Source organism: Myodes glareolus, chromosome 15 (assembly GCF_982192425.1).
Source record: "Myodes glareolus chromosome 15, mMyoGla1.1, whole genome shotgun sequence".
Taxonomy (NCBI): Eukaryota; Metazoa; Chordata; class Mammalia; order Rodentia; family Cricetidae; genus Myodes; species Myodes glareolus.
This window is the reverse complement of record NC_142040.1, coordinates 32,446,516-32,462,391: the sequence shown is the minus strand read 5'-3', so window position 1 is coordinate 32,462,391 and position 15,876 is coordinate 32,446,516. Positions and strand designations below refer to the sequence as shown.

Genomic DNA, 15,876 nt, shown 5'->3' with positions numbered 1-15,876 from the left:
CCCCTCTCACTGACCCAAAAGGAAACAATAACTCTAGTTGCCTTCAGCTTAGCAACGTTTAGTGTTTGCTGTGTATCAGAAATCCTGTTGTATTGCAAGGCACTACACACATGCGGCACCGCTTATACTCCTTCTTGGGGAGTACGATCGTATACATTAGTGTGGAAGCTGGCGGCTCAGTGATGTGAGCACAGATCAGCAGCTTAGGGAACAGACTATCTGCTCAAAGCTGAAGGTTAGTGAAAAGCAGAGTGAGCAATAGTAGTTCTTTACATTCTCTTGTGGAAAGATGGTAGAATTTATAGATAACACATGCTCAGGTCTCATCTACTTTTTAAAAGAAGACTGTCTCAATAAAGAGACGCCGTGGCCATAGCAATTCTTAAAAAGGGAAACATTTCATTGTGGTGGCTAACTTACATTTCAGAGGTTCAGTCCATTATCATTAAGGTGGGAAGCAAAGCAGCGTGCAGGCAGACATGGTGCTGGAGAAGGAGCCAAGAGCTCTTATGTCTTGACTTATGGGCAACAGGAAGTTGTCTGAGGCACTCAGTGGTATCTTAAGCAGAGGAGACCTCAGAGCCCACCCCACAGTGACAGAATTCCTCCAACAAGACTACACCTCCTAATAGTGCCACATCCAATGAGTTTATGGGGGCTAATTACATCCAAATTACCACAGATTCCATTATCTAGAAATATCTTCAGAAACCCCCCCCCCAAAATGTTTTGTTCTGTTTATCCAAAAAAGTTTTCTTAAAGCTATTTCCTTTGTTCTGAGAAAAAGAATGATAAGCCAGATCAGTGTTTAACTCTACTTCTGCCTTCTCATCTGAATCTCCTGGACCCATGGGAGGTAATATAGTCATTAAATATAAGAGTGGCAAATTTCAAATAACTATTAACTTTTGGCTAAAGTCATTCTTCCTATCATTTCTGTATACATAATATAGAGTAAATATGCTTTAGCCCTTATCTCCCTAAGAAATCACCCGGTGTGTGTGTGTGTGTGTGTGTGTGTGTGTGTGTGTGTGTGTGTGTGTACATGTTGAGAGAGAGCATTTTATTTCACACTTAGGTCTACATTTGGTTGTTTTCCTGTGAGAGCCTTTAAGTTGCTTGTCTACTATCTCATACTCAATAGCTTAAACCTGTATTATCCTTGTATGCTGCCAGAGAACACATCTTAAATATTCTTTGTATGCCTTGACAAGGCAATAGTTGCTGAGGAAATATGTATTGAATGGCTAATTATTTGTGGCCTAAAAACATAGCTTAAAATTATCCGTATTCAGCTTTTTGATGAACCTCCATGCTGATTTCCATAGTGGCTGTACCAGTTTGCAATGAACAAGTGTTGTTCTTTCTCTCAGTCGTTGCCTTCATGGACTGCCATTTGTGTATTGATCTCGGCCATTCTAACTTGAGTAAGAATTGTTATGTGGATCATTGTATCACTCACCCCTCCTCAGAGGGGCATCCTTCAGCAGATGGGAATTGACACAGAGATCCACAACTGGACGCTGTGCAAAGAGTGAGAGACAGTGGAACACTGAGTTCTAAATGAGATGTTTGTATTAAACCCCTCCCTTAAAGGCCCAGTGATCTATGGGAAAGTGGAGGTGAAAAGGCTGTAAGAACCAGAGATGGTGGGTGATGCCAAGGAAACATCATATTCCAGACACATGGTTTGTGTAGACATATGAGTTCATAGAGACATCATCTTCCAGACACATGGTTTGTGTAGACATATGAGCTCATGGAGACTGTGATGGCACATTCAAGACCTACACATGTTCAAACCAGACTAAGTCCCAGCACTGAGAAGGGGAAATGGACACCAAGTCCCATCCTAAGAAGACTCTATTTGCAAATGAAACCTGTTAGAAAAGGGAAAGTCAGTTTTCTCGGGCTCTATGGCAACACAAAAATGGATTCCTGTGATATTTTGTGTGCTTTTGTCTTGTTTTTGTTGTTTTATTTCATTGGTGTTTTTTGTTGTTTGAATTTTTTTTTTGAGATGGGGGAAAACAACATCCAGTTGAGTGGGTAGGGAGGTGAGGAAGATGTGGAAGGAGTTGGGAGAGGAAAGAGAATATGGTGTATAAGAAAGGTTTCGTGAAAAAATAAAATTCATTTTATTCAGGAAATGACACTGAATTTCTTTTTGTGTTTTGTTTGTTTGTTTTCTTTTTCTTTCTTTTTTTTCTTTTCTCTTTTCTTTTTTTTCTTTTTTTTTTTTTTTGGTATTTTTGAGACAGGGTTACTCTGTAGCTCTGGAGTCTGTCCTGGAACTAACTATTATAGACCAGACTGGCCTTGAACTCACAGAGATTCATTTGCTTCTGCCTCCCAAGTGCTGGGATTAAGTGTGTGTAATGCCAGTAACAATATGGAATAGAGCTAGAATGGGCTACTCAGGTTTAATTGCAGTGCAAGTCCAATATCCAAGAAGCAAACTCCATTCTTTTAGAGGTATAGTATTTTGAGAAGAAATACAAATACTCTGGTGATCAGTGGGCTTTCTCCAATGTTTTTAGAAAATGGGCCTAAAATTTTGAGTTTTCAAGATAACTTCTTATAGCATTTTCATTTTGTTTTGTTCTAGATTTTATTGATTTTCATTACTCCAGTGTTTATATCTCATATCAATTCATTTAGCAAGTGTATCCTTCGCTTTACATTTCTTTGACTACCTTTAAGTCAAAGACAATATTTCTTAAATGAAAATATTTAAATATTGGTAACAAGAAAGCTCTGAATTTATTAGAAGGACAGTATTTCAATTAATAACATTGGAAACTGTACAAGAATTGTGCATAGTGTGGTGGTGTGGGAGGTCCTTGTGTCTATTTGTTGCTTTTATTGGTTAATGAATAAAGACACTGCTTTGAGCCTATAGCAGACCAGGGCAGAACAGAGCCATGTGGGGAAAACTAAACTAAACTGAATGCTGAGAGAAAGAAGGTGGAGTCAGAGAAGCCATGCAGCCGCAGCCAGAGACAAACACCAGAACTTTACCTGGTAAGCCACAGACTTGTGGCGATACACAGATTAATGGAGATGCGTTAGTTTAGGATGTAAGACCTAGCCAAAAAGAAGCTAGAGCTAATAGACCGAACAGCAATTTAAATAATATGGTTTCTGTGTGGTTATGCTGTGAACAAACAAACAGTCCTGCCTACTGCATTGTAACATTTCATTCTAGAGTCTTAGGCATGAAATATTTTATTCATTTACAGAAAAGGAATTTCAGGAATACAAAGGTACACATTTTTCCCTATGACACATTTTTTGGCTTCTGTTTATGTGACTCTAAACTTAAAATGTCATCTAAACTTAAGATGTTAAGGCAAATTCTTCTCAATTTTTAAAAAGTTGTAACAGGCCATTAGCTATCATCAATAAATAGCATTGACTGCATTAAAATTTATTCCTCAAAACAAAACTTGTGAAATTATCCTATAGTAATGTTATAGCTTGGGTGGGACATCCCTCACAGGCTTATGTATGAAACACTAGGCCCCTAGTTGGTGCTACTGTTCGGAGAGATCGTAGACATTTAGGTGCATGAGGTATAGCTGGAGTACACACAAAGTATATACACACTAGTTTCAAAGACATATTTCAGGACGTGATTAATTTTCCCTGTAATTTGTATGTCTTGCTGCCACGTAAAATGTAGTCTGTGAAATGTGAGAATGTGGTTCATCCTCACCGAGTAGTTTCACTCTTCATTCAGATCCACTTCTCTTGCCAAGCTGTAGCAGCAGGGGAAATGGATAAAACTAACCAGGGTGTGAAACTTGCAATGTTTTCATTTCTCAGTGATATTTCACAATCCCTAAAGAGATCACTTTGTTTGAAAGGCAGGAGGGAGCTGCAGTGCCTGGAGTGCCTGGAGTGCCTGGGCTGCAGCTGGGGTGATCTGCTAGGATTAAGGAGTTACCACTCCTTAATCAGTTGAAGTGTGTAGTTTAAGACCATTTTGGACAGAGTAAGAAATTCATGGAAGTTACAAGTGTCAGATTCATATAGTATTTTCTCATTGTCTTAGCTCCATTTCTTGTTGCTATAACAAGCACCCCAACAAAATCAACTTGAAGGAAATAAGGTTTATTTTGGTATACAGTTCTAGAGAGATGCAGTCTATCATACCAGGAAAAGCACAGCAGAAGGCAGGGAGTATATGGAAGCAAGAGCAGGAGGCTGGCTGATCCCATTGCATCCACATCCAGAAAGCAGAAGGAGAAGAGAAAATGGGATCATGCTGTAAGGCCTGAAGGCCCCAGTGGCCCACTTCATCAAGGGGTCACCCCGTAAAAGGTTCTACAACCTCCCCAAACACCACCACCAACTGGGTACCAAGTGTTCAACACATGAAGTGATCAGAGACATTTCATATCCAAAGCACCACCCTTATTAAGGTTAGTTGTGGATTGTATAATGCCTAAAAACTGAGGGGTTCCAGAGAGATAGCTGGGGAGGAGAAGTAACTCTAAGGGAATATGGTAGATTGGGTTTGGTTTGGTGTTTCTTCAATTGGGGTACTCTCTAAGAAACTATTACTGTGGAATATCAAAGGAGCTGTTAAGGTTGCCTTTGTCAGTTTCAAACCCAGACATGTTTAACCTCAACAATTACTGAAGAAGATTAAGGTCTCTGTGATTCAGGATTTAGATGGTTTTAGAGTTCCTAAATTAGAGGCTTTAGTCACCGCAGCCCCTGTGCTTAGAATTGTAAAGCTGGCCAAATGGAAAGAACCCAGTTTGTCCTCCTGTTGTGCAGATGAAGTACTTGATATCTTTGACTTAGTGAAGCCAATGTAAAGGGAGCTTAGGTATCAAGCCAGCACACACTAAATAACACATGTGCTAAGCTATTTATTGACCTAAGTAGGAGCCATCAATTCCAAAAGCTAGACATAACTGAGAGGGTACCTTCGGCTCTGTTCAGTAGAGAATAGCTTTTGTGGTTCAAAACCCCATTTATAATTGTAACTTTGGAAGCCAGTTCATGTACATCTTTGTAATATAGCACAGATCACCAGTTTTGGTTTTGTTAATTCATGGCTGTGGTTACTTAGGTTGGGGTGCTATGTATTGCAATCCTTTGATCAAAACAGACACCAGGGTTCAAGAGCAGTAGGCTATGCTGATATTCTATTCAATTTACAAAATGACCTTACCTGTAGACCCATTCCCAGCAGAGTTAATATGTATGATGTTCTGTCCAGTAAACAGCCACTGGTTCTGAAGCCCACATTGCAAGGCTGTTGTGGGCTACCACTTAAATTTATGCATCCCATATAGTGAGATTTCATGAACATCAAAAAAGAAATGATACTTCTTAATATCTACAGAGGGAATATTTCTTCTCATTTCATAGAGACTTTCCATTTAGCCTTTAGGTGGTTGAATAGCCTACAGAATAATGCCTACATGTATATCATCATGCTTGTAAGCAAAAATAAATATATTGAGCTTAAAAACAAAAGTTGATGAGCCATGGTTTTGTATATTTGGAGAGTTCAGAAGTTCAAAACTAGCATGAGCATCACAGCAAAGCAAAGAAAACCCTCAAAAACTCAACAGCAAAAAAAAAAAACCAATAGAAGTGGTATTGTTCTGCAGAGTTCTGAACTAAGTAAGTCACATAGCCATACTGTTTTCTAAGTTGCTGTGCATCCCGCTTTTCACATTCATGCCATTTTACCTCACTTGGCTTTAATCTTATTCTTACAGAACTGTATTGATAAGAAGGAAATTCCAAACTCCTTCATAGGGAATTATGTGCCAATGTTGATATTTTGCCATATAGAATAATGATAGTCAAAGGTAGACAAAGACTTCAACTTCTTCAGAGGACTTGTAATTGCAGTGTACAGTGCTACAGATAATTACAGCCTACGCTGTAGTTAATGTTTTTTACAGGGGCTTATTTGTCCTCCTTAAACCTTTTAAAGGATATAATTGGGCAATGAAATTTACATAGGTAAGATTTTGGGGTTCTGTGCTTTGCGTTAGGTGTCAGTTCTCAAAATGTGATGCTAAAACCCATGTAAGAAGCCAGGTAATGTTGAGGTATGGTTTGCCCTTTTCACCATTGCCATTCTCACTGAGACACAAAGGCAATGGTGGTAAATAGAGCCACGGGCTGATAGTCCTTTTATTCTTCACTGCTACGGGTGTGCAGTTAGAAATGGTTTACCAAAACCATAAATACCTTTATTCCTAAATATGTTTATGAAAAAGGAAGGAAGAACTTAACAAAGTCTGTCTGCATTCTATTGAAAGCTGATCAGACTCTTGAAGAAAAGCCATGTGTTCCAGTGGAGAACTATTATACAGCCTCCCTATAGTGAAACATGTTTACTAAAATGTCTGACAGGCTGCATGTGCTTAGAGACAGACATTTCCATACTTGTTACATGGGACAAAATTTGATCTCCAAGTTAAAACAAGAAGTCTAGAAAACTTGGACTCAACACTTTTGACCTTTTGGCCTTTAGTGTTGCTCTGTAACTAAAGAGTGTTTTTACTGAGGTTGATGGTAATTTTCATGACTGGGATTTTTCAGTATTATACCACTGACATGTTCAGTATTTGAGAGTTGTAACTAAGTGAAATAATGTCTCACAAATGTGCAGTGCATTCACGAAGTGTCAAACATTATAGCAGTGTAAGGACAGGTAGTGAAGTAAACAAGTACCAATGTGTGTATGAGTATGAGCACTCACTATTGAGAAAACCATAAGGTCATGCGGACTGCTACCCAAATGTTTAGATAAGTTATTTACATAGTTCACTGACTTGCTTAAGCCAATACTAGCACCTCCGTCAGGTGTTGAGTTGGCGATGGATTTAAAGTGTATCCAACACGTAAGTTGTTCAAGTCTGTTCAAAGGCTACCCACTTTGTTAATAGGTTGGGTTTTAACGTTTCAGCCTTTTGTTTTAACGTAAGTTACTGGCCAGAAGCCATCTCACTTTTATAAATAGATTGCTAGCAGATAACCATCTGTTGTTTCCCCCTTCAAGTTCAGGTAGTATAAACACAGCTGTACATCTTTCTACTATGCTTCTTTGTCCATAGCTGAAAGACTTCAGTTTAGGTCTTCCCACTGATTGGTCAAACATAATTAATAATTAACAGAGGAAAAAGAAGTTTAATGAGCCATGTGGTAGGGCAACTCAGAGGAGTAAATCTCTCAACCCTTATCAGAGACGCTTGCTTTCTTCAGCAGAAGGTGGTAAAGATACAGACCAAAAATAATCAAATTGAGGAGGATTAGAGACCATGGGATGCTCAGCTCTAAATGGGACATTCATATCACACTCTTACTCCCCAGGGATCATCACAGAAGAGGGGAGAGAAAGATGTAAGCGCCAGGCTGGTGGATGACAAGGACATAGCAAGGCTATTGCACCTAGAATCCACAGCAGTTGTGGTAGCAGGCACAAGACTAGTGCAGGTCCAAACCAGACAAAATTCCAGCCTAGAAAGCTGAGGTATGAAATTCTCCCCTCCCTAAGGAACTATTGACCACTGAAAGCTACTGAGAGAGAGGGTGAGTTTCCTTTAAGAGTAGTCCCTGATAGGTCTGCCCAGCTCCAGTGAAAGGCCACACATACAAAATTATATGGGCAGCACAAATTGGACTTGATGGATTAAAAAAAGTAAAAGACAGTAGGGCAGTTTGGGAGGACTGGGGAGGGAGGTAAATATAGAAGCACATTGTATGAAATTCTCAGTTAGTGAAAAGATAACAAAACAATATGGGCGTTTAATTTTTTTGACACTTTCAGATCAATGTGTTTATAGTATTTTTAAACAGATCATCTTGATTCCACTAAAAGGTAAAGGTGTGTGAAGAGCTCTCATCTGTATATTGTTTGTCTGATTTCAATAGATATTTGCTGTGGATTTTGAGGTTCAGATACTACATTTGATTGTGTGGCTGTGGAATGAGTAGAGTATGCTTTTGTGCAACTCGATAAGAAAAGCAGAAATAAGAATGATAGCTCCCTAGAAGATGTGTACAGAAGACAGAGGAAGAGGAAATGAATGTCTCAAGAGTCCATCCTATAATTAAAATTGAACTCTTCTGTAAAGGTGAGGACTGCTGACTCACAGATGCCAAGGGGAAGAAAACAATATAACAGGAAAAGATTAGAAGATAGAAAGGCATAGTTTCTAGGAAACAATGCAAACATTTGTATTCAAAAAATGTGCAGCCAAAGAAAGGAGGGCAGTAAGAGAGAATCAAGAGTTAATTGGTAACAAAATGGTGACTATTGTTTTGATTTTATACTTTTCACAGTATTTTTTTAGATTAAAAGTAATTTTATTAAAGGTAATTTTAAATTAAAACTTGAATTGCAAATTGTAGATTCAGAGAGAGGGGAGGTAGACAAGAAGTCCTAACCAAAGAGCTATTGGCAAATGATCGCTGTCAAGAGAGTTGTATCCAGCCTTTTAACATTATGACATGATCATCTTCAAAGTCCATACCCTAGTATTGTGTAACCCAGTCATATAAAAAACATTCTGAAAATAATCCCACAATGTTTAAGTTTATGATGACGCAGAACACATCCAATGTGAAGAACATGAGTCAAATAATCCCAAGATAACTCCGAATAAAGTATTACAAGGGAACTCGTGGATCACAGCAAGGAAATAGGAATGGGTCCGATATCCATGTATGGCTTGCAGGAAGAAGAGACTAAGTGAGGCAGGACTGCTGCTTTTTGGTACCCAAAGTCACACCCCAACCAGGTCCAGCCTCTTAAAGGCCATGGGCTGAAGGAGGTTGTCCATTAATCTCCTTTATGTCTCAATAAGAGTGTTCCAAACCCAATACAAAATTATATACAATAAGAACAGATATCAAGTATAAAAATTAGAACTACAACCAGCATAAACAATATGAAGCAAAGAGCATATGCTAAATTTTTTAATAATCATTTTATTCCTAGGACTCTAAGTTCTTTTTATTAGAAATGGCTTGGCTAGATTATAAGAGGAAGGTAACTATGACTGTCTAAAATTCAACCCCTTGAAAGGCCTGAGAAAGGAGATAATATTCCTTGAATAAACAGGAAGTGCAATCAAGTAGCTTCTAAAATATGCAGTAGATGACAGAGACAACTGGATACCTGGGTAATCACCCAAAGTCTCATTTGCAACGTTGGAGCCACCAACTTTAGCTAAGGCCTAAAGTAACTGACAGACCATTTTCAGAGGTAGAAAACTTTTTTCAAAACTATCTTATCCTGTCTTGGCAAGGTTTGGCAGTCTTTCTACTTGTATCCTGCTTGTTCAGTCCAGACAACCTGTGTCTTGTCAGTTGCATGAAGGGGCAGTTCCTTTCCCAAAGGCCAGTTTTGCCAAGAAGAAAACAAGCTCCGAGTGAAGTGTCTTTAGTGCCCAACATTCTCTCAGGAAGAAATTGCTGCTGCCAGAAGCAATCATATCTCACGTCAACAGACTTCTAAGCTATTTAAATGCCATATTCTACAGCTCTTTGAAGTAGTTGAAGATTATCTATCTATGTGGAATACAATCTCTATGTAGCTAAAGAACCTGATTAGTCTAACTGTAAGTATTGCAAACATGGATGATTATTGGCCTATAATTCTTAATACCTATATAGTTTAAAGACTAAGGCTTCATATTAAAATATTAAACAATATTTAAATAACTGTGCAGGATATGAGAACAATGACCTCAAATGCAAACAATGTATAAGTATCTTGATCAGAGATAGAAATGTATAGTGCAATATGATAAATATATCCTAAAATTGCATCAGTATGCAAAATATTTTAAGCAGTGGAAGAAACATATATGCATACAATATGACAAAGTAACCTTGCCTAGGCGCACAAATATTGTAAACAGAAATAAGAGCATATTCAATATAATTTAAAATTTGAATTTGTATCAATATACAAGAATCTATACCAATGTAAATTGTCTATAAATAATAATTCACAAGTATTCTATTACTATTATTATTACTGTAATCTCACACTGATCTACCTAGTATCCCATCCAATTCATTTTTTTCTTTTTTCAAAATAAATCCCTGAGCCAACTTAATTTCCACCCCAACCCCCAACCCTATACCACTTATAATCAACCCCTAATACATGTCCCTTCCCTGAGGACAAACTTTGTTGGGAGCGTGGACGTCATCTTCTAGAATGCTTCCAGCTGTTGTGGGGCGTTGTTCTTTCTATGGGATTCTGTAAACATAAAATGATGGTTATGTTTCAAGATTACTGTCTGGTATAATTGCAAATGGTCTCTGAGTAGTTGATAGGGTTTTTCTGAAGTTCTAATTTGGAGTTCTGGCCAGAATATTGTAATATTCATAGCCATGTGTAGCACCATGTGTCCCACAGGCCACAAGATGGACACACATATACCATTTTAGGTATCAGATTTCACCAATTAGGTTTAGCTCTTTGTATCTATACACCTTATCACATGTATAGATAGATTCCATGCAACCAGTCATAATGAGATGCTGTTGCAAGAATTCCTTGTGCTACCAAAATAGCCTGCTACAGTGGGTTTTATTTGCTTTTATTTATTTATTTAGTAGTGCAGGGCTTAGCTTGTATTCTGAAGATCAGTGACTTTGTTTCTGTTCTGTTGCTGTCAAGAGACACTATGACCAAGGTAACTTATAAAAGAAAGTATTTAAATGGGGGTTTGCTTACTGTTCCAAAGGATGAATGCTTGTTCATTGTGACAGGGAACATGGTGGTCACAGGCATACATGGTACTGGAGAGCTTAAATGTCACCCACAGTTAGGAGGCAGAGAAAGAGAGAAAGAGACTGGACCTGTCATGGGCTCTTGAAACCTCAAAGCCCAGCCCCAGTGGCACACATCTTTGAATAAAGCAGTACCTTCTAATCCTTTCTAGACAGTCCACCAACTGGGAACCAAATACTCAAAGCTATGAGCATGTAGGGGCCATTCTTATTCAAACCACCACTGTCAGTGTCTTCAACCTGTAACAGATTTACCTATTGAGCTTATGAAGTATGCAAGTTTCTATGTCTTACCTAGAAACATTAAATTAGGATCTCTTAGATTGTGGCCCAGTGAGGTAAGTTCAAGACACTCTCCTTATATCCTATCTTTGAGGAAGTGACACTGAGATACCAATGATGAGAAAAGTGTCAACTCTTCAAACGCCTGGGTAACAGCTAGAGAAGTGCTGTCCAAAAGGACTGTGCTACCAGTCATCTCAGTGAAGCCATACTAAGTAGTCAAAGTGAGAGATGGCCAACTTAGGTAAACTTCTTGCCAAGCAAACCTGAGGACTTGAGTTTGGCACCCATCACCCATGTAAAAGGCCAGGCATGGTAGTTTGTGCTTGTAATCCCAGTGAAGAAGGATGCTTAAAAGAAATCTCTATTATCTAAAGAACTAGATTAGTCTGACTATAAGTATGACAAACATGGAGACTATTGACCTATGAAACTTAATAGCTATATAAGTTAAAGACTAAGACTTCTTATTAAAATATTAAACAATCTTTAAACAACTGTGCAACAAAGATGGTGCACCATCTCAGCTAACCAAGTTGGAATCATCTTGAGCAGCTGGTACCCAAAACTTAAAGTAGTGCTATCAGCATCATGATGTCCTATCAGCCAGATGGAGTTGTTGTGGGGCCCCATCTTCTTCCCGGAAACTTCAATGATTGCTGCAGGAAAATTCATTGTTGATTGTGGAAAACTTAAACATTACTTATATACACATATACAAATATATATTCAATGAAAGGTGTGATAGAGACAAAAAAAGGTATGAAGAAAAGTAATTTTTTTCTAAATTCTTTCTGTCCCATACCAGATAGCTCTTGAGGTCAGACAGAAACTGAATTTTTCTTGTAACAACATGCTTGAATTTAGAGAAGGAAAGAGCCATTGTCCAACTCCAAAGCCAGCTCTCTCTCTCTCTCTGTCTCTAATGTGTGTGTGTGTGTGTGTGTGTGTGTGTGTGTGTGTGTGTGTGTGTGTGTGTTTTGATCACCTGTCCTTACATGTCTTATTCCATTTTCTTGATGATCCTTATTGGATAGTTATTTTTTCTTCTATCAGCATCCAAACATCCAGGGTCTCTTGAATTTTTGAAAATGTGTATTTTCCTGTAATTACTTTGTGCTAGAGGACCTGGCAGACTTGTATGGGATTGGATGTGTATTACATATATAGGATGAAGCCTCTTCCTGAATATATCTTGAACTTGAATGAATAATGAAATCAATTCTGTATCATCTGGTATATAAATTCAGTGGTTTCGATGTGCAAAGCAACTCTTTCTGCATATTGTGAATCACTAACTATATTAAAAGGTTCTTTAAAATCCCTTAGCACTATGAGAATAGCATATAATTCTGCCTTTGGACAGAATTATAAGGGCTTTGTTCCACCTTCCTTAATTTTTCTGATTTGTAACCTGCCTTTCCTGATTTATTTGCATCAGTATAAAATGTACGGGCTCCAGTTATTGGAGCATCACATACAATTCAGGGAAAAATCGAAGAAGTTCTCTTTATAAGAGTCTATTGCTTTTGGGATAATTGCTATTAATTTCTCCAAAAATTAGCACAAGCTCTTTGCTATGGTTCCTTGTCTTCCCATAACCATTTTATTTCATCAGTAGTAAAAGGCATTATAATCTCTGCTTGGTCCATCCCTGCTAATTGACAGAGTCTCAATTTACCTTTTATAATTAATTCAGAGACTTTTTCCACATGAGTTTTTAATTTTTTTACTTAGTTTATGTGGTAAAAAGATCCATTCTAAGATAATATTGTCCCTCTGCATTAAAGTTCCTGTAAGAGAAATTCTGGAAGTCAGTGTGACTAGAATACAGTTAAGATTTGGATTTACCCTATCCACATATTTCTCCTATAATTTCTCCTCAACAATTATCAGTTCCCTTCCCGCTTCAGCTTTTAATTCTCTGGGACTATTCAAGTCTTTAATACCATCTAAGGTTTTGTTTAAATGAATTATAAGATTAAGTGTTACCACAACAGCCAATTGTAGACTGGCGGAACTGGAAATGTCTCCTAACAGTCTTTGACTTAAGAGTCTATAACCGGTCTCTCCTAATTCGTGCCTTTTGGGTTTTGATTTTCTATAAACCTATTCTATAGCCTAGGTAATTGACAAAATTTCCTCTTGGTATTTTTTTATGAACAATTTGTAATTCCAATTTTTGTAAAATTTTATTTGCTTGTTCAAGCATTCTTTCTAAAGTATCTATGTTTGGATCAGATAGGAAAAAAATCATCCATGTAATGGTATATTATAGATTTAGGAAATTTTTTATGTATTATTTCCAATGGCTGACTTACAAAGTATTGGCATAGGGTGGGGCTATTGAGCATTTCCTGTGGAAGGATGATCCACTGGTATTTCCTAGTAGGCTAAGAATTATTATAAATAGGTACTGTGGAGGCAAATTTTTCTCTGTCGTTTTCTTATAAAGTTATAGTGAAGAAATAATCTTTTAAATCAATAACTATAAGAAGACATCCTTTTGGTAATAGAGAAGGCAGAGGAATTCCAGATTGTAGAGGGCCCATAGGTTGAATTACCTTGTCAACAGCTCTTAGCTCTGTCACCATTCTCCATTTACCAGATTTCTTTTTAACAACAAATACAGGAGAATTCCAAGGGCTGGTATATTCTTCAATGTGGTAAGCATCTAGTTGCTCCTGTACTAGTTGTTCTAAAGCCTGCAGTTTGTCTTCTGTTAATGGCCACTGTTTAACCCATATTGGTTTCTCAGTTAACCATTTTAAAGGTAGGGCCATTGGTACCTCTGAAGGTTTGTTAGTTGCTTTGTGTTTTTGTACAGCCTGAATGAATGGCTGGTGACCTTTGTGTATAGTATCGCATAATATCCTTTCCAGAATCATGAGTTTCTGCAGGAATGAGAATCTGCAGGAATATTAACCTGGGTATTCCATTGCTGCAACAGGTCACAACCCCATAAATTCACTGCAATATTAGCCGCATAGGGAGGACCTCAGCTTTTCTCTCTGTCCTTCTAGCCCTATGCATTCAACTCATCTTGTGCTTTTTTTCACTTGAGATAGGATTTCAGTTCCTAGTAATTGAACACCTGCTTCTTGAAGAGGCCAACTTGAATGCCAAGATTCTAGAGTAATGACACTTATGTCTGCACCTGTGTCTATCAAACCCACAATTACAATGTCATTCATACACACTCTTAGCTTTGGTCTTTGATCATTTATAGAAGTCTGCCAGAATATACGTTTCCTATTTCCTGTTGGAAAATTTGATTTATCCTCCATGTTTATTTCATCACCTAGAACAATATGTTTTTTTACAGAAGGCTCTTGATTTTTTTTTCTTGGTGAGACATGTCCTCCACAGTGACTGGGAATGACTGGACCACTTTTGACTTGGGGGCCTGCGAGACGCCCCCCCCAAGGAGTTTCCTAATGATATCGGGTTGCCTTGTTTGTCTTTTGTTGATCTGCATTCATTGGTCCAATGTTGGCCTTTGTCACACCTTCCACATATACCTGAAGGTCGAGTCCTCCTATTCTTGACAATCCCGAGGAGATATTATTCCTAGGAATTCTTTGTCTATAATACCTTCTCAGATGTCCCATTCTACCACAATTTAAAAATTTGGCATTTTGATGTCTCTTCATTCCTTTGGAAGTTGCTTCTACTACCCAAAATTCAGTATTGTAGTCATATGTCTCAATGTTCATTGTAAACAGGATCTATTCATCCATTGGTGCTGATATAATCTTTAAAGACCTAAGTATCTTTCCATTCTAAGTTGGCATTTTCAAAAGCCATAATTTCAATAAGCATCTGGGATTGTTACTTCCATTTGTACAGCCTTAGTTAGTCTTTGTAAAAAGTCACTAAAGGGTTCTCTCTGGCCATGTTTAACCCTGGTATATGATTCAATTCTTTCTTCTAGTTATTGAATGCTGTCACAATCTTTTAAGGCTGCTTTGTGGCATAGGGACAAGATTTGTTCATTGTAAAGAGCTTGAGCCTGTGGGTCAACATAAGTGCCCTCACCAAGAATTTGATCTTGGGAAGTCTCTAGTCTTTTTGCTTTTCCCTGTTGTTCTATAATTTTAGCCTCTTTTCTGAAATAGCATTTAAAAATCTATTGAGGCCTGTCATCAAGGACTGCTGAAACTAACTGAAGCCAGTCAAGTGATGTGGCTTTAATGCTAGAAGCCCATGTCTTCACCATCTCCCTAATAACCGTGGAATGAAAGCCACAAGTTACTACTGATTGCTTAATTTCTTTTAGATCATTCATTCCTATAGGTTTCTCTTTACCTTCTTTGGATCCTTTTGGGCCTTTAGAACTTGATGCTTTGTCAGAGTAGATTACAGGCTAGGAAGCTAAACCCCTGGGTAAGTCATCTCTGACAGCTACTGACAATGTTAAATTCTGTCCTTGTACCTTCTTTCCCTGCTCATCAGCTCCAATAATTTCCTCAATTACTTGAAATCTTTTTACTACTGTCTTTTCTAGATTCAGAATCTCCTGGCCTGTATATATTTCTAGTTATTTCATTGAGGCTCCTAGCCTATGGTCCTCATTTTGCACATGTGAAGTTTTTCCTTGAAAGATAGCATCTTATCCTTGAACATTATTTGGATAGTGTGCAGATATTCTTCCTGGAGAGATACTGTATCTGTTATCCAACCATAACTTTTTAACAAATTTTGATTGCCAAATTTAACAGTATGAATTCTTTTAGATAATTTCTCAGTATCCTTTGACATGGATTCAGTTTTGTCTGTTAAATTAATGTTACCCTTTTCAATAGT

At 37.8% G+C, this 15,876-nt stretch overlaps 1 protein-coding gene across 6 annotated transcripts in view; it reads left to right on the top strand.

Moving 5' to 3' along the window:
* Rnf180 (ring finger protein 180) overlaps nucleotides 1–15,876 on the top strand; it is a 170,932-nt gene that overhangs the window by 8,114 nt on the left and 146,942 nt on the right. The gene's annotated exons all lie outside the window — the stretch shown is intronic.